The 18,903-nt window shown below is 50.3% G+C and overlaps 1 long non-coding RNA gene across 1 annotated transcript in view; it reads right to left on the minus strand.

Annotated features, from left to right (window-relative positions):
- Nucleotides 1–7,772: 7,772 nt before the first annotated feature.
- LOC140638760 (uncharacterized) overlaps nt 7,773–18,903 on the minus strand; it is a 43,651-nt gene continuing 32,520 nt past the window's right edge. Inside the window, exon 4 of the long non-coding RNA XR_012035720.1 lies at nt 7,773–8,319. This is a non-coding gene — a long non-coding RNA (uncharacterized lncRNA). The remainder of the gene's footprint in view (nt 8,320–18,903) is intronic.

Below are 18,903 nucleotides of genomic sequence, written 5' to 3' on the forward strand. Positions count from 1 at the left end.
ATGCCAGCTCCCTAGGGAAAACTGCGGGACAGGCCACTTGTCGGAGTCTAACATGCAGCGAGTGGCGTGTCACTGGCCCAGAGGCCCTGGAAGAGGAGCAGTGGGGAGGGTGCCCTCAAGACTCAGCTGAGCCATAAAGGGGGTTCCTGTCTGTGTTGTCCTGGCTCTCCAAGGAGCACCCTCACCTCCAGGCTCCTCCCACATGCGAAGGCTGCAGGAGATTGTGGCTGTCTCCTCCCAACACACATGCTGGGGAAACAGGTCAGAAGTGTCACCCGCAGAGGCACCTGGGTGGCTCAGTGGTTGAGCGTCTGCCTTTGGCTCAGGTTGTGATCCCAGGTCCTGGGATCTAGTCCCACATCAGGCTCCCTGCAGAGAGCCTGCTTCTCCTTCTGCCTGTGTCTCTGTCTCTCTCTGTGTGTCTCTCATGCATAAATAAATAAAAAAATTTTTAAAAAGTGACATCCACAGAGGGAAAGAGCAATTGGGACAATAGCATTCACAGCCACACAATGAGGGAGGTGCCTGAGCTGGACAGTGGGGCCTCCTATCTTCTTCCAATGCCATTAGAATAGCCCTGTGCTCTGTCCTCTGACCCATGGGACCTCTGCATGAGGGGTGTCTGAGTGTGAGTGCCAGCTCCTGCACCCCAGTGACCTGTCAGCCACCAGCTGTGCCAGCTAAATGGGCCAACCCTGTGGGGGAAGCAAGAGTGGCGGGGGGTTGGGACCATCCTTCCCGAGCCTTTCCCATCTCTACCCACAGTCAGGTTAAGCCAGGTGAGCTGGATCTGTAGGGATGGGAGCAGCAGGGAGGGTCTCCCCAGATACTTGCAGATGGGGAACCAGAGGATTGGGTTTGTGAGGGACCATTCCAAGTTTCGTTTCCAGGAGAAGTAGACTGACTCGTGTGTTCCTCACTTTCTCATTTGTTCACTTCATGTGTTCATCTACACCAGACTCTAAGGTCACATAGGGATTGTGGTAAAGCCCCCAAACTCTCATAATCCTGCTCCTGCCCCGGGCTATGGATGCCCCTTGTTACTGGTAAGAAGGCCTCATGGGGACCCAGGTGGTCAGCACTTTGCTCAAAGTATGAGCTCAGCTGTCCTCAGGGGTACCTGCTCAGGGGTACCTGGCCCCACACATGACAGGGTCACCTGCCCACCATCCCACACCCAGTGAAAGGTCAAGACTACTGACAGGTTGTGTGGGAAGCAGTGGCTCCCTCTAAATAGACCCCTGTGAGTGACCATTAGAAGGAAAGGGGCCCCTAGGAGCCTTGGTGGTCTTCCCAGCCAGAGGGTGGAACTGCAGTTGTCTGGATCAGCCCACATAGCAAAGGCCTGCACAGTGAAGAGAGCAAGCCAGCATTCTGAACACACCTGACTGTGCAGTCTCCTGCTGGGTGGCCTGTCTCCCAGCTCCGGAGCTGGAGCAGCCCGCTGGAGAGGCCCATGTATGCGTCTGAGCTGGCTGCAGTCAGTACCATCAAGGTACAGAGGCAGAAGGGTCTGTCCTCCCTCTGCCCGGTCTGAGCATGCAGTGTATGTGTCAGTGTGTGTGTGTGGGGGGGGCGGGTAGCAGCACCCCCACCTGCAGGAAGGGCAGCCCAGCCAGGAGAGCCCAGGGCGGACCGCAGAGGGGCCTGCAGAGGAGGCCTGGCTCTCATTAGGCATGTTTCCCTCCCAGATCCTTCTCTCTGATTTTATCCTATTGAGGGCTTGAGCTTTTACATCAAAATCCAAGAAGCTATTCCTCTGTCCTCGCTTCCCACTGGCATCCTTGTTTCCCAAGGTACTCAGCCCACCTGCTTGGATAGAAGGATGAGCAAAGCGGTGAGCAGTGGCTGGCGGATAAGGAAGGGGAAACTCGGATGAAATCTCAAGCTAGGGCAGCCCAGGTGGCTCAGCGGTTTAGCGCCGCCTTCAGCCCAGGGCGTGATCCTGGAGTCCCGGGATCGAGTCCCATGTCGGGCTCCCTGCGTGGAGCCTGCTTCTCCCTCTGCCTGTGTCTCTGCCTCTCTCTCTCTCTCTCTGTGTTTCTCTCATGAATAAATAAATAAAATCTTTAAAAATAAATAAATAAATCTCAAGCTAAGTGTCTTGCTCCTTTTGCCTAGAGATGACACCGTATCTGATGCTCCCTGCCCTTCTGATTGGCTCATTCTGCTCTCTCATTTGCTTTGTCCCCACCTCGTCCCTGAGGAGAGTGGCCGGTAGCTCTCAGCATGTGAAGGCCAGGCTGCGGTCGGCTGTGGGTCTCAGCGGAAGCCCTCCCTTGCCTGGTGCTGGATGCACAGCAGGATGGGGCAGGAGGGGGCTGGCCTGTGTCCCTGCTGCCCCGAGCTCAGATAGCCCCTCTAGCTTCTCTGCTGCCTGGCCTGGAGGCTGCGCCCTCAGCCTGCAGCTCCAGACTCCAGACTCCTCCCACGCAGGGAAGGCTGGTCTGGCTCCTCTGGGCTGCCCGAGCCCTCAGACTGGAGACCTGGTGAGTCAGTGCAGCGCTGCTTCTCCTCCCCACGAGCTGTGGACACCAGGGGAAGCATCGGGACCCTTGGCCTGGCTGGGTCAAGTGTGATCATCCAGGCCCTGAGCTAGGGCCCTCTCTGCCACTTCCCTCGGCAAGCAAGGCTGGACGCCACCGAGAAGGCCAGCTGGGTCCCGCCAAAGCCACCACCCTGTCCATGGACCCTCGGAGCTACAGGGCAGCAGAGAGGTGACCTGAGGAGGGGCCAGTCCCTGGGCGCCGCTGGCTCCACTGGGCTCTCCACATCAGCCTGGACCGAGGAATTAGATTCTTCCTACAAAAGCCTTGGGGGATTGGCTGGCACTTGATGTCTTGGGAGATAAAAGGGGCAAATGCTGCTAATTATTTGTTTTCCTCAAATACAGAGAATGAGACCTACCCACACACAGAGTGGGCTGCAGAGCTTATGTCCCCCCCACCAAGTAGGTGCTTCTATTTTGCTGTGGGAAGCAGGTTGGGCTCATCAGAGGGTGGCCAAGCTCTGGCTCTGCTGACCTAAACCCTGGAGGGCTCTCAGGACCAGGGTCAGACCCCACCAACCCCACAACGGCCTGCAGGAGCAGTGGGCAGGGGCCAGGGGTCTGCTCACTGGTGTTACCTCCTTCTGAGCCCTCTGTCCACTCGAGAACTTTCCGTGTGTCTGATGCAGAATCCCACATCCCTTGGGGTTCTGACCCAGGCCCTTGTAGCCAGGCCCACGGCAGCCCGTGCTGCCTCCCAGAGGCCCTGTCCGCTGCGCCAAGGCCCCTGAGGTCACCTTCTTGGAGACTAGCACTTCCATTGCTGATGGAAACTGGCCACTGACAAGTCCGGCAGGAGCCCAGACTGGCTTTTTGGGAGCAGAAGTTTGCGTGGGAGCTGGTGAGGGGGCAGCCGGGCATACCAGCTCTGGAGCTGCATGGAGAACCACTCCCTTCTGCTGCCCCTGAGCTCACAGGGCCAAGCTCTGGCCTCGTTCTGGGGGGTCCCACCCAGGGGACGGTGCTGTCGGCCATGAGTGAGCAGTGACTGCTGCTGCCTCTGTCCGATGGAATGGCATGTATGTGTCTCTGCGTGTGTCGGCCTGTAAGTGTCCGTGTCTCTGTATCTCTGTGTATGTATCCATGTGTCTCTGTCTATATCTCTGTGTGTCTGTCTGTGTCTCTGTGTATGTATCCGTGTGTGTCCATCTGTGTGTGTGTCTACTTGCTCATGGGACAGTCAGAAGCCACAGCCCATGTCCTCCTCCGTCTGGCCTGCTGTCGGGGCCACAGGGAGGTCAGTGTCCTGGAAAACGAGCCCCACAGGACCTGTGACTCAGAGCCACTTCCTCCTGCCCCCGCCTGCCCCCGTAGCTGGAACACAGGCACCCACAACTCGAGCCACAGCCTGACTCACCCACCTGCTAGCTGGATCAGGTCCTGGGAAGGGCAGTGGAGGACATGGGGAGGAGCCGCGAGGAGGCGGGTCCCAAGGTCTCTCAGGGCTTTAGCAATGCCCTCTCTTTCTGCCCAAGGCCCAGGCCGAGAGGGGTGACTGGTGGCTCCCGGACCTGATGCACACAGAGCCACGGCTTTATATCCGAGGCTCCTGGTGTGAGCATCTCACCTTTAATTTCTTCCCCAGTTTCTTTATGGTGATTTTCATTGACAGGTTTTTAATGCATTCAAAAGTATTGGTCTCTTATTTTATAGGTAGAGCTCTTTAGAGCTTACTTAAGAAGTTCTTACTCCGAGGTCCCAAATAATTCAGACACTTTCTAGGCAAAGTTCTTAAGAACACCCTGAATTTTAGTCCTGGATCCATGTGGAGCAGATTCTGTGTGTGTTGCGAAGAGAGCACCCTGCTTCCTTTCCCACACCCTGTGATTGCTCTGTTTTTGCTGGAAGGAAAACCACACAGGAAAAAAAGAGCAATTGGATCCCAAAACACCCTTGGAGATGGACAAAGGGCTCCAGCCCATACGTACACCCTGGGCGATGTGAAATTCTCCAAAACAAAACCGGAGTGGGATTGGGTTGATTTCAATACACTGTAATCTGAAGAATAAACACGAGAAGCTCTTTCTTCCGGGGATGGCGGGGGGGGGGGGGGGGGGGGGAGTGTGCAGTTTTCACAATCAGCTGCATGCCATGGATGCCAGATTTTGGTGGTTTTTCTATTTCCTTCCATTGACAAGGTCAGGGTAGGAGCTGAAGAAAGCTGTGTGTTTCTGTGCATGTGTGCCTGGGTGTCTGGCGTGGGCACAGATGTGCGTGTGTGTGTGTGTGTGTGTGTGTGTGTGCGCGCGCCCGGTGTCTGCATGTGCTCGCCTCCGAGTGTGTGCATACATGTCTCTGTCTGACAGAGCTGCTGGTAGATTTTCCACTCCAGACCCAGCTAGGCCCCTTCTCCATGAGTGTGGAGATGCCAGGCCCCACATCTGTGTGCCCCGGGGAGTGGGTGAGGGTGGGGAGCCAGAGGGCAGACCCGGGGGGCCTCACAGGGAGCATCTGCTCCCAGAGACATGCTATTTTTCCCTTTGGAGGCAGATCCCATCTCCCAAGCTCTGGGGGGCTTCACACTGAGTCCAGAACCTTCTCTGTTTTAGAGGCAAGAGCAGGTTCCAGGCCTGGGCAATGAGCAGCCTGTTTGCTGCGAGGTGTAGTGTCTGCCCTTCCTGTCTTCTCCCCAGCTCCTCAGCAAGCTCGGGTGTCCATCAGAACTGCGGCTCCCCCTCCTGCTCGCCTCTCTTCCAGGCACCCTCTCCCCTCCAGGACAGCATCACAGCCCAGTCCACCCACTCGGCCTCCTCCACTGTTGCTCAGGCAGGAAAGCCCAGGGCACTATCCCTTCCTTTCCTTCCTTTCCTGGACTCCACCTTCTATGGCTCAGAAGGGGTCCTCTGCCTTTTCCAGCCGGCCATAGACACACAGCACGGGCCACATAGGCAGCCTTGGGAGCAGGTCCCCCAGGGAGGGGGTGTCCACGTCTGGGCGATACCTCAGAGTGAATGAGGAGGAGAGAAGGAATGTCTGAGTTAACAGGTGTGGGCACCCACAGCAGAATCCTGGTCCCCAGAGCAGCTGAAACCCCTCGCCCCGAAGGCCCCTCTGCACACGCAGGCTGGAAGTGCTTCTTAACGAACCGCAACTGCAAACGCCTTTCACTTCCAACCTCAGCCTTGGAATTCAAGCTGGTATTTGAAGCAGCCATGCAGAGAGGGGAGCTCTGGTAGCCAGCAGGACGCTAACAAAGTCAGATTAAGTCATGCATGTGGGCTCCCTCGCCTGCCTGGCTCAGCTGCTGGAGGGAGGGGGATGGAGCTTTCTGTAGTTTGTCTGCACAGTCTAATTTTATTGATAAAGCTCCACAGAACTGTGACCATAATGGGTGCGCCAAGCACGTTGTTACAGATGAGGATCTTGAACACCCATCTTTGGCCGGTATGGACAGAAGGTGAAGGCTGAAGAGGTTCGTCTGTACAAAAGGGGAATTAACTTCATTTAGGAGGTTCTCACTGATAGATCCCAGGGCAGGGGACACTTTTGGCCACCGAGCAGGACTGTCCCACACGTGGTCCCAAGAGAAGGAAACCAACTGGACACCCCTAATTAGTTTGTCTTTAGAATCTGAAGGCACCAAAGCCTCGAGTCAAGAGACTAGTTGGGGGACACCTGGGTAGCTCAGCAGTTGAGCATCTGCCTTTGGCTCAGGGCCTGATGCCGAGTCCAGGGATCGAGTCCCGCATTGGGCTCCCTACCAGGAACCTGCTTCTCCCTCTGCCTGTGTCTCTGCCTCTCTCTGTGTGTCTCTCGTGAATAAATAAATAAATCTTAAAAATATATATATATATATATATATAGAGAGAGAGAGAGAGCAGCTGGGTGTTTGCTTGTGTGGACCCAGGCACAAGTGTCAGCAGATTCACGGATAATCCAGGAAATCTGAAAACAAACTATGCCATAGCTTTGTGGTTCTTTGGGCTCAACCAGCCTGTGAAACAGGCTGTGCTCTCATCTCTTCACAATGGACCAGACAGTGTGCTTTACAGCCCAGCCTGGCATCTCTTCTTGAAAGGAGCATATTTTGTGTGGGGTCTCTCCATCTGTTTTCTGCACGAACATATCCTGAACACATCTTTCTTTTTTGAAATCTGTTGATATCTCTAGTTTGCTCATAACTTCTGTCTCTACTGGAGCTCTGTTTTCTTTGATGCTGTGGACATTTGTTTACATCCATCCATAATCGTGTTTCAGTTGAGTGTAGAAATACTGGAGGAAATGTGCTGTGTGGTCTGCTATGGTGAACTGCAATAGTGATGTCTGTTTCAAAACCCAATGAGTACACCACACCAGTGTTTCGGACCAGTTCTCTTAGAACCAGGAAGATGGATGCCACAACAGTATCAGCTCCTCTAAGTAATTTAGTATTGATGTTCATCTATATCCTAGGGTCTCTGAACTGAGCACAGACTGTGCTTGAAGTTGAAAGATTATCACACAAATATGGAAAAGAAAGAAAAAGGGAAGGAAGGAAGGAAGGGAATGAAGGACCTCACCACCTTGTGCCCACTAGGATGACCGACCATTATCAGAAAAACAGGCAGGTGCATGAAGAAATTTCGATCCCTGTGCACTGTTGGTGGTAGTGTAAAATGTTGCAATGGTGTCATAGTAGTGCAATGGCCATGGAAAATAGTAGGGAGGTTTTTCAAAAAGTTAAAAGTAGATTATCACATGATGCCATAGTCCTACTTGTGGTCTATCCCCAAAAGCACTGAGAGCAGGGTCTTGAAGAGGTATTTGTACAGCCATGTTCACAGCAACTGTTCATATGGCCAAGAGGCAACCCAAGTGTCTGGTGATGGATGAATGGATAAGCAATATAAGCATATGATGGAACATCATTCATCCTTTAAAAAGGACATCTTGTCATGTGCCACCACAGAGACGAGCCCTGGGGATATGAGGCTGAGTGACATAAGCCAGAAGCAGGACACACGTGGGGACCCCACGCATATGAGATCCCAGCATCTTCAGACTCAGACACAGAGAGTAGATGGTGGGGCCGGGGCTGGGGGAGCAGGTGGGGTCAAGATGTCAGGGGGATGGAACATTCTGGAGCCCGATAGTGGTCCAGCAGTGGGAATGTGCTCTGTGCCCCTGAACTGTTCACTTTAAAAAGGCTAAGAGAAAACTTTCTGTTATGTGCTTTTTTTTGTTTAACACAAACTTAAAACTACAAAATGTAGTAATTAAAAAAAAAAGGCTACTGTAGAATGACAAGATTTGAAAACCAATTTTTATACTATGTACATATTTTAATGGTATCAAATATGCTTCCTCTTTAAAGACATCACATCTAGGATGGCAGTTGCACTTGCGGAGGGGTGGAGGTGAAGGTGAGCTCAGTAGGAAGGCTCCAGGGGCCCAGGCATGTCAGCTGTACCCGCGATGGCCAGCCGCCCCGGGTCCCTGTCCTGTCCTGGGGCACATAGCTCAGAAATGCCCTGCCCCTCAGGCCAGGGGTGTGGGGCATGTACAGGAGGGAGCGACATCACCCTACGTATGTTCCTATGCCAGTCTGGGGTGGAGACCCCACAAATGATGTGGGCAGAGACTCGAGAGGTGATTTTTAAACGAACCTGGAAGGCATGCGCAGCACCCACGTGAGGGGGGAGGCTTGGACATGTTCTGAGATGAGGTCAGCAACCATTCTTCCGTGTGGGGCTCCAGGTTGATCCGGACTGAATGGACAGGCTTGCTGTCGGGGTCTCCCATCCCCTCTCCCTGGTTCTGGAGCTCAAGCTCGGTTTCCCATTTCTCTTCGCCTGTAGAGAAATGAACACCGGGTGCTGAAACCGCCCCTGGTAGGCAAGACCCGCAGAGCTTGGGTGGCAGTGATCCCGATGAGCCGCTTCCCAGGCTCCAGGAGGACAAAGCCGGCTGGCTGGGGCCGGGCAGCTCTCGGGACGTGCCTGCCACGGCGAGGCTGTGCAGGCCACCTGACCCCGTGGGCTGCAGACGTTTGCCTTGTGCAGGATGCGCTGAGGGCTCCTGTTTGGGGACCAAAGCTCCTGGGTAACGCTCACAGGTGGTCAGTAAGTGCACCAGGAATCTCTCCTTTTTCTTTTTTCTTATCAATAGCATCTGATTGCCTTTTTATTTATTTATTTTAGTCTTATATCCTGAAGATTTTATATATATATATTATTGGAGTTCGATTTGCCAACATATAGTATAACACTCAGTGCTGGCCAGCCCGGGTGGCTCAGTGGTTTAGCACCGGCTTCAGCCCAGGCATGATCCTGGAAACCCGGGATCGAGTCCCATGTCAGGCTCCCTGTATGGGGCCTGCTTCTCCCTTTGCCTGTGTCTCTGCCTCTCTCTCTCTCTCTGTCTCTCATGAATAAATAAATAAAATCTTAAAACAAAACAAAACAAAACAAAACAAAAAACACTCAGTGATCATCCCATCAAGTGCCCTCCTCAGCGCCCATCATCCAGTCACCCAACCCCCTGCCCACCTCCCCTTCCACTACCCCTTGTTCATTTCCCAGAGTTAGGAGTCTCTCATGTTTTGTCACCCTCTCTAGTTTTTCCCACTCATTTTCTCTATGGGAATCTTTCCAGTGAGAAAGGGTCCTTTAGCATTCAGTCCCTTGGGCTTTTCTACAGAGGCCCCAGAAAGGTGGGCATAAGGGTACCCACAGTTTTCAATGTAGCCACTGCATAAAGCTCAGCAAAAGGGCAGACGTAGACATTTATTGGGGTCAGTGTCATGCTTGGTGTACACTCTACCATCTGCATCCAAACAAGTCACCCCCGCTGACTGCAGGGAGGTGGAGTCAGGAGGCTGCCACTAGCCAGCCTCAGAGGGCACGCCTTCCATCAGCTCCATGGGATCCTGCTTCTCTCTGTCCCCCAGGCCAGAGGGCCCCAAATGGTGTGATCCATCACACCTTCTCTTTTCCCAGCCCAGAGAAGCTGATGGGTCACCTTGGCCTAGGGCTCATGCCTGCTGCCTCTACTCTTGTCTTCCAAGCCCTGCACCATTGCTGGAACCACAGGGAAGCCAGACTCTGGTGCACGCTGCAGGGCAGTTAGGGGCAGGAATCAGGAGCAACTGCTTGGATTGGGGGGCCAGGCTCCAGGGACCAGGAGGGGAGATGGAAAGTCAGGAGGCATCAAGAGGGCTGCACGGAGCAAGAGGCTTGAGCAGGGTCAGTTAGGGTGGGAGGGAGGATAGGACTGTCCCGGATAGAGAGAGCTGGTGACACAGACACACTCATGATCATGACCCGGACCAGGAAGCTGGCCTGCCCTCATCGTGACTACTCAGCTGAGTGATGTGAGCTCAACTGAGCCTCAATTGTCTTGTCTGTAAAACGAGGTATTGCTATCTGCCTCAGGACCAAGTGCTGAGCACCCCTCAACACGCACTCAGAGCTGTTGTTCACTGAGCAATGGGCAGACAGTGGGCTCGGTGCTCCTGGGCAGGAGAGCGGACACATCGTGATGGGTGCTTTTTCTTATTAGAATTCCAAACCCTCCAAGTAACAGATGGCTCTGGCCACCCCATGTGTCTATGTAATAAGTTATCCCCGAACTTAATGGGGAACTCATCTGGGTCCACACAGGCTGCTGTAACAGAACATCACAGCCTGGGGGGTTTACAAACAATGGATATTTATTTACCACAGCCCAGAGGCTGGACATTCAAAATCAAGGAGCCTGCAGACATGGGGTCTGGTGGGGCTCACAGAGCGCGACGCCTAATGTGTCCCTGTGTGGTGGCAGGGGTGAGGGCGCTTTCTGGAGCTTCTAAGAGCGCTCAGCTCTACCTCATGACCTAATCGCCCCAAAGGCCTCACCTCCTAACACTATCACACCAAGGGTTAGGTCTCAGCAACGTGAATTTAGGGAGACACAATCATTCGGTCTGTGGCAGATCTCTCTTCTCTCATTAAATACACCAGCTGGGGCCTCTATTCACGAGGTGGATTGCTGTGGGCCAGGCCAGACTCAGTAAGTGCCATGTGCCTGCTCTCCTAGTTCTGACATGAAGCGAGGATGATAAATGTTGTGTCCGAGGCTCCAGTGTGATGACACTCTACACACCCATCACCTCCCTTTCTAGGAAGATTGCTCTTCTCTGGGGCAGGGGGCACAGGGACTCCTTGCCTGGGCCCTTACCACTCTCAGGAGGTTGGGGTGGTGGCTCTGGCTCAGGGCAGGATCTTGGCATGAGTGAGTCGGAGCTGCTTCTTACCTTGCCCCTTCCTTCCTGGGCCCCCATCTCCCACACATGGCCCCATCTCTGTCCTCCAGGCTGCTTTGATGCTCTCTGCTTTCCAAGGAGCCAGGCCTCCGTGGGAAGCTGCTTCCTGGGATCTCCTAAATTCAAGCTCAGGTAACCTGCCTGGATATATCAACCTCCCCAGCCTGACATTTAGTACTTGGAGCTGAATTTGGGGGCAAACAATTATCACTCTGCATCATTTTGTCCTGCTTGTATACTAACCTTCTCCAGATCCACTGAGGTTGCAAGAGGACCCAGATTTGAGTCTTGGCTGTAGGAAAATTAGAGCCTTTCCATCGCTGTGTGGTCTCAGGCAAGTCTGATCCCACTCCCAGCCTGACCTTCCTTTCTGCACAGGAAGAATGACCAGTCAAGGTACCTGAGCCCCACCTGCACAGTGCTCCCATTAAAAGGCTGAAGTATGTCCCTTCACTGCTCCTGCCCAAGACTCTGAAGTATTCCAAAAGCATGCTGAAGAATTCTGCATCACCCCAGCCATTCACGGGGCCCTTCGGCCCAGGAAGTCCTCCGTTCAGCACAGGGCCCAACAGGTTGAACACCCCTCCAACTTCCCTCCATCCTCTGCATCACAAACTAGGGGAGAGTTTTTTGCCCAATTATGCACATTATTTAGTGCTTCTGTGAGTAAACATTTAGTGGGATGCTTTTGATAGGCAAAGTGTATCACAGTCTTGTCGTCAGCCTTATATTGGATGTCAATTATAAGCAGGTCCATTAATGTGCAGGGGTAGGAGGTGGCTAAAGAATGCCAGCAGGGGCCTAGGGAGCCAGACACTCACGTGGCCCTTCCAGTGCCCTGTGAAAACAGAGTGTGGCAAAGACAGCCTGGGGGCTTTGTGGACTTCAAGGCAAAAGGGAACCAAAGGTGCATAGAGGATCTCTAATGCTCTAGATGGGATTTAATTCTCTAGAATTTCAATTGTGCCAACATTTAAGCACTCAACAGCCAGCTGTCACTTCTAAAGTCACAGAGTGGGTCTTGTGGGCCACAGACATCATTGACACAGTTTGGTGGGTTTGTGGGGACAACTGGATCTAGATTACAAAGGTTTTTTAATTATTCACTGAGGTTTGGGGGTCAGACAGTGGAGAAACAGAGTCATGGAGAGTTTCAGAGAGAGAGATCTGCATGAATGGTGGAAAGACCAGATAGGTGATGCCAGTACAACACTGTAAAGGTACCTGGAAATCCAAGGACCTGTGGTCTAGAAGGTGAGCTGAGTGGAGACATGTGACCTGCATCTTGGCCATGTGCAGACCCAAACCTGGGAAGGTGGCAGAGGCCGGGATTCGAAACAATAAAAATCCCTTTTATTTTTCCACAGAAATTGAAATTCCTTACACAGCAGCTTAGGAACAGGCCAACATTCCGACTGAGTGCCTTATTCTGGTGTGGGAATGTTCATGACACCATCTAAGTACCGCAAGAGGACATCTAGAAATGTGGTGCTGAGCACAAATTCTAGACTCTAGTGCCTGAAAATCCAGTTCTGAACCAGCCAGGTGTCTTGGGGCAATCTTCCCAGGTCCTCTGTAGGTCTATTTCCTCACTTACAGAGTACAAATACTAGGAGCATATCTAAAACATGAAGCCCAACGCATTATAAGCTTCCACTCAGTGGATGTCAGGTATCAGATGGGAGAAGAGAGGCCATTAGCTTGAGAGCAAAGTAAGTATTTTTCCATCAAGGAGCTCAGACATGGACTCTAAGTCTGATGAAAAAGGCACAAACACTGTGGACTTCAATGACACACTTTCACTGCAAGACAGAGGAACTGGGCCAAAGGTCAACAAGGAAATGCAGGATTTGGAACAACACGGTAAGTCGCCTTGAGCTGTGTGCATCTGCAGAGCCCTTGGCCAACAGCAGAATACAGTCTTTTCAAGCACACATGGAACATTCTGTAAGACAGACCATATGTTAGGCAACAAAACAAGTCTCAGTACATCAAAAGGGATCACAATCATACAAAGTAGATTGTACACCCACAAGAGAATTAAATTAGAAATCAGTAACTGAAGGAAATCTGAAAATTCACAAAAATGTGAAAATCAAATAACATACTCCTATTTAGCCAAATGGATCAAAGAAGAAATCATGAAGGAAATTAGATGATACTTTGAAATGATAGACTTTACAAGAAAACTACAAACCAAACCTCGTAAGCACTTAGATGCAGAAACCCTCCCCCAAATACTAGCAAACCAAATCTAGCAACAGACAAGAAGGGCTGAATACAAGGACCCAGCAAGATTACCCTAGGAATGCACGGTTGAATCTACACCCAAAATGCAATCAAAGCAGCACACTGTCTTGGTAGCCAAGGACAGAAACCACTCAGAAGAAAATGTAAAGAAAATCTTCACAGCCTTAAGTCAGGCAGTGAGTTCTTAGATCTGACACCAAAAGCACAATCACAAAAGAAAAAAATAGAAAAAAATCACACCACATCAGAATTAAAATCTTTCATGATGCAAGCCATACCATCAATAAAACAGAAAGACAACCCACAGAAAAGGAGAAAATATTAGCAAATCAAATACCTGGTAAGGAACTTGTATCTAGACTGCATAAGAGACACAACTCAGTAACAAAAAAGCAAAGGATTTGAATAGGCATTTCTGGAAAGAAGATGCACTACTGGCCAATAAGCACATGAAAAGATCCTGGACCTTTTTAGTTATTAGGGAAATGCAAATCAAAACTAGGCTGAGATACGTCTTCACTCACTCTGAAGTGAGATGGCTACTCTCAGAACAGGTCATAGTTGATGTTGGCAAGGGTGGTGATGTTGGAGGCCTCCTATGTGGCTGGTGGGAGAGTAGAACAGTGTGGCCGCTGTGGCTGCTCAGTGTTCACACAGTGCCACCATATGACCCAGCTCTTCTGCTCCTCAGTACATGCCCAAGAACAGTGAAAGCACATATTCGAATAACAACCTGCATACAGATGTTTATAGTAGCACTGTCCATGAAGCAGAGAAATAAAGGCAACTCAGTATCTATCAACTGATGAATGGATAAGCAAAATATGGTACAGCCACATAATAGAATATTCCTTGGCCATTAAAAGGAATTCAGTACTTACAGAAAGAAAGAAGGAAAGGCAAGAGATGTGAAGGGCTGGGATCTGCTACAGCATGGACAGACCCTAAAACACCATGCTCAGTGGAAGAGGCCAATCGTAGAAGACCATGTATGACATGTTTACATGTAGATGAAATATCCAGAACAGGCAAATCCATAGACACAAAATGTAGATTAGTGGTTGCCTAGGGTTTGGAGGAGGGGCTTGCTGGGGGCAGGGAGTAGCTAAAAGGTTTGAAGGTGAAGAAAATGTTGAGGTGAAGAAAATGTTCTAAAACTGTGGTGATTGTTGCACATATCTGTGAGTGCACTAAATTGTGCACTTTAAATGGGAAATGGATGAATTGTGTGGTCTGTCTCAATAAAGCTGTGTAAAAATAAAGGCATTGCATAATGACTGCCTCCCAAAAAGTACAGTATAAAAGGGGGGAATGAATAGCTTCACAGTGGAGAACTCAGACAGACATGACCTCAGTCAAGTGGCCAAGGTCATGTCCAGAGTGATGAGTCATGTTGATAGCAAAGACCCTGCCTGATAGGGCGCAGTGAGAATGCTGCTTCACTTCTGTGGTCTGCCTCCCAAAAATCCACACCCAGCATAATCCTAAGAAGAACATCAGACAAATTTTGACTGAGGTACAGTCAAAATACCTGACCATCTTCCTTTAAACTGTGAAGATTACCAAAAAGTGGGAAGTCTGAGAATCTGTCACAGCCAAGAGACCTCTAAGGAGATATGATGACTAACTGGAAGGTGGTAGTTTGGATAGATCTTGGGATAGAAAAAGGACATTAAGGAAAAAGCAAGGAAAAATCTGAATGAAGTGTGGACTTCAGTTAATAATAGTATATCAATACTGGTTAACTAATTATGAAAAACGGGCCATTCTAAAGTAAGATATTAATAATAGAGGAGCCTGGATGTGAAGTACATGAGAAGTGATTGTCATCATTTTCTCTAAATCTAAAGATACTAAAAAATTAGAATTCTCTTTAAAAAATTTTTAAAATAAATGCAGGGCTCTCTGATATCAATAAGCCTCATGAAAATGAATTCATTAATAATCAGGAAAAATCCTCAATGTGCCTGCATGCACACAGACACACGCACACTTAACATACATACACTTAATACAGCACAGAGAGAGAGCCCAGGAGCTGACTCCAGCATCACAAGGAACAGAATCCAAAAAGTAATTACACTGCCAAGTGTTATGCTAATACAATTATTGAAATTACCAGTCAAAAGCAGTTAATGAAATAATTAAGACAGATAGACCTAAAACTTGATTTAAAATTAACCTGACACGTGCATACTATCTAAATAATGACTCTCTCCTGTGATCTAGCCTCTCATTAAAATCAGATTTCTTTGGGAGAAATTATACATTTTGCACCATGATTGGGAAGAACAAATCACATTCACTGCCCCACTAATGAATGTGGAGGAGCTAAACGAAAGCGAATGTGCCCAGCCTTCCCTGGTATGGCGCCATCTGCCACTGTAACCAACTACCGTCCCTCCCATTTTCCCTCAGCAAATGCTAGGAGCCCATTAAAATTGTATCAGTGAAGGACCCTAAGATACTGGGTGTGCACCTGAAGCTCTTCCTAAAGGGAAGTTGGGCAGAGGTGACCTGTGGCACTGGGGTCTTGCAGATGTTCTGCAGAAGAGGAAGAAAAATGTGTACCTCTCTCACGTAGGCAGTTCCTACATTGATGTGCATGCATCCAGCTCATTTCTCTAGAGGTGAGGAAACCCAGCCAAGAAGAGAATGGGCTTGTTGGAAACTTATTCCCAAGCTTGTGGCTAGGGCAGGAGCAGCAGCTCTGTGGGTTATGCTTTCCTGCTCAGTACCTCCTTTTACCCTCGTGATTTCCCACCAGAACTCATAGTGAGGTGTGTTGGTCTACAGTGTACCGCTGGCATACCCCAGCTCCTGGGGCCTTGCCCCAGGTTTGGCCCAGTCTAGGTGAACAGTTTTTGCTTGTCCCTGTATCTCCAGGCAGCTGCCTGCAATTGGCCGACCTCAGATTCTGTGTGGTGGCTGCCGCCCCTCCCTCCAAGGGCCATGTTCCTGGCAGGAAGACCTCAGCTAGTATCTGGGGCATGGGCACTTGGTCCTCGTTCACAATAAGCCCTGGAGTTACCTTGATAATATCTTTTAAAATGGGTCCTCTGCTCGGCATTTTTATGAGACAAAGTATTTCCCCCTTAAAATTATTCAAATTCAGTAATATTATTAGGAGAGTGGGAAAACACAGGCTGCTACAAAATGGTCTATTACTGAGAGAGTTTTAACATTCTAACGAGGAAAACCCCTCTCTGTCATGTTTTTATCCTACATCCTGTTTTTTGTATCCATCCTAACAATCTCTGCCTTTTAATCGAGCACCTTGGTCCGCTAATACTTAAAATAAATAATAATCAAGATGGCAGGATAGGAGCTACCAGCACAGGTTGTTTAGCAATCTTGAGCAAAAAGAATTAACATGGGAGGTTCATACTACCCAATTTTAAATGTACTATAAAGCTACAGTAATCAAAACAGCATGGCACTGGCATAAAAACAGACATATAGACTAATGGGCAGAGTAGAGAGCTCAGAAATACCTCCTCACACTTATGGTAAATTGTCCTTTGACAAAGGTCCCAAGAACACAGAATAGGGAAAGAAAAATCTCTTCAACAAGTAGTGTTGGGAAAACTGGTTTTCCACACACAAAAGAATGAAATTGGACCATTAACTCACTCCCTATGTAAAAATAGGAGGGGAGGAGCAAGATGGCGGAAGAGTAGGGTCCCCAAATCACCTGTCTCCACCAAACTACCTAGAAAACCTTCAAATTATCCTGAAAATCTATGAATTCGGCCTGAGATTTAAAGAGAGACCAGCTGGAATGCTACAGTGAGAAGAGTTCGCGCTTCTATCCAGGTAGGAAGACGGGGAAAAAGAAATAAAGAAACAAAGGCCTCCGAGGGGGAGGGGCCCCGCGAGGAGCCGGGCTGAGGCCGGGGCGAGTGTCCCCAGGACAGGAGAGCCCCGTCCGGGAGGAGCAGGAGCTGCACCGACCTTCCCGGGGGGAAAGGGGCTCGCAGGGAGTTGGAGCAGGAACCAGGAGGGCGAGGATGCCCTCGGGCTCCCGGGGACAGTAACAGCAACTGCGCGCCCAGGAGAGTGCGCCGAGCTCCCTAAGGGCTGCAGCGCGCACGGCGGGACCCGGCGGGACCCGGAGCAGCTGGGGGGGGGGGGGGGGGGGGGGCGGCTCGGGCGGCGGCTCCGCGGAGGGGGCTGCGCGGCCCCGGGAGCAGCTCGGAGGGGCTCGGGCAGAGGAAGAGGCTCCGTGCGGAGGGGGCTGCGCGGCCCGGGAGCGCGAATCCAACAGCGCAGGCTCCGGAGCACAGGGCGCCGGGACACAGCCCAGGATCCGGCCTCCTCCGGGACAGGCAGAGGCCGGGAGGGCCCAGGACAGCGAGGACGCTCCTGCCCCAGCTGAGCAGATCAGCGGCCCCGCCCCGGAGCCTCCAGGCCCTGCAGACGGAGTTCCTGCCGGAGCTGAATCCAGGTTTCCAGAGCTGCCCCGCCACTGGGGCTGTTCCTCCTGCGGCCTCACGGGGCAAACAACCCCCACCGAGCCCTGCACCAGGCAGGGGCACAGCAGCTCCCCCAACTGCTAACACCTGAGAATCAGCACAACAGGCCCCTCCCCCAGAAGACCAGCTAGACTGACAACTTCCAGGAGAAGCCAAGGGACTTAAAGAACACAGAATCAGAAGATACTCCCCGGTGGTTCTTTTTTTGTTTGTTTGTTTTTGTTTTGTTTTGCTTTTTGATTTGTTTCCTTCCCCCACCCCCTTTTTTTCTCCTTTCTTTTTCTTTCTCTTTTTCTTCTTTTTTTTTTTTCGTTTTTTTTTTTCTTTTTCTTCCCTTTTTTTTCTCTTTCTCTTTTCTTTCCTTCTTTCTCTCCTCTCTTTTTCTCTTTTTCCCAATACAACTTGCTTTTGGCCACTCTGCACTGAGCAAAATGACTAGAAGGAAAACCTCACCTCAAAAGAAAGAATCAGAAACAGTCCTCTCTCCCACAGAGTTACAAAATCTGGATTACAATTCAATGTCAGAAAGCCAATTCAGAAGCACTATTATACAGCTACTGGTGGCTCTAGAAAAAAGTATAAAGGACTCAAGAGACTTCATGACTGCAGAATTTAGAGCTAATCAGGCAGAAATTAAAAATCAATTGAATGAGATGCAATCCAAACTAGAAGTCCTAACGACGAGGGTTAACGAGGTGGAAGAACGAGTGAGTGACCTAGAAGACAAGTTGATAGCAAAGAGGGAAACTGAGGAAAAAAGAGACAAACAATTAAAAGACCATGAAGATAGATTAAGGGAAATAAACGACAGCCTGAGGAAGAAAAACCTACGTTTAATTGGGGTTCCCAAGGGCGCCGAAAGGGACAGAGGGCCAGAATATGTATTTGAACAAATTCTAGCTGAAAACTTTCCTAATCTGGGAAGGGAAACAGGCATTCAGATCCAGGAAATAGAGAGATCCCCCCCTAAAATCAATAAAAACCGTTCAACACCTCGACATTTAATTGTGAAGCTTGCAAATTCCAAAGATAAAGAGAAGATCCTTAAAGCAGCAAGAGACAAGAAATCCCTGACTTTTATGGGGAGGAGTATTAGGGTAACAGCAGACCTCTCCACAGAGACCTGGCAGGCCAGAAAGGGCTGGCAGGATATATTCAGGGTCCTAAATGAGAAGAACATGCAACCAAGAATACTTTATCCAGCAAGGCTCTCATTCAAAATGGAAGGAGAGATAAAGAGCTTCCAAGACAGGCAGCAACTAAAAGAATATGTGACCTCCAAACCAGCTCTGCAAGAAATTTTAAGGGGGCCTCTTAAAATTCCCCTTTAAGAAGAAGTTCAGTGGAACAGTCCACAAAAACAAAGACTGAATAGATATCATGATGACACTAAACTCATATCTCTCAAT

The sequence above is a fragment of the Canis lupus genome, chromosome 8 (genome assembly GCF_048164855.1).
Source record: "Canis lupus baileyi chromosome 8, mCanLup2.hap1, whole genome shotgun sequence".
Lineage (NCBI taxonomy): Eukaryota > Metazoa > Chordata > Mammalia > Carnivora > Canidae > Canis > Canis lupus.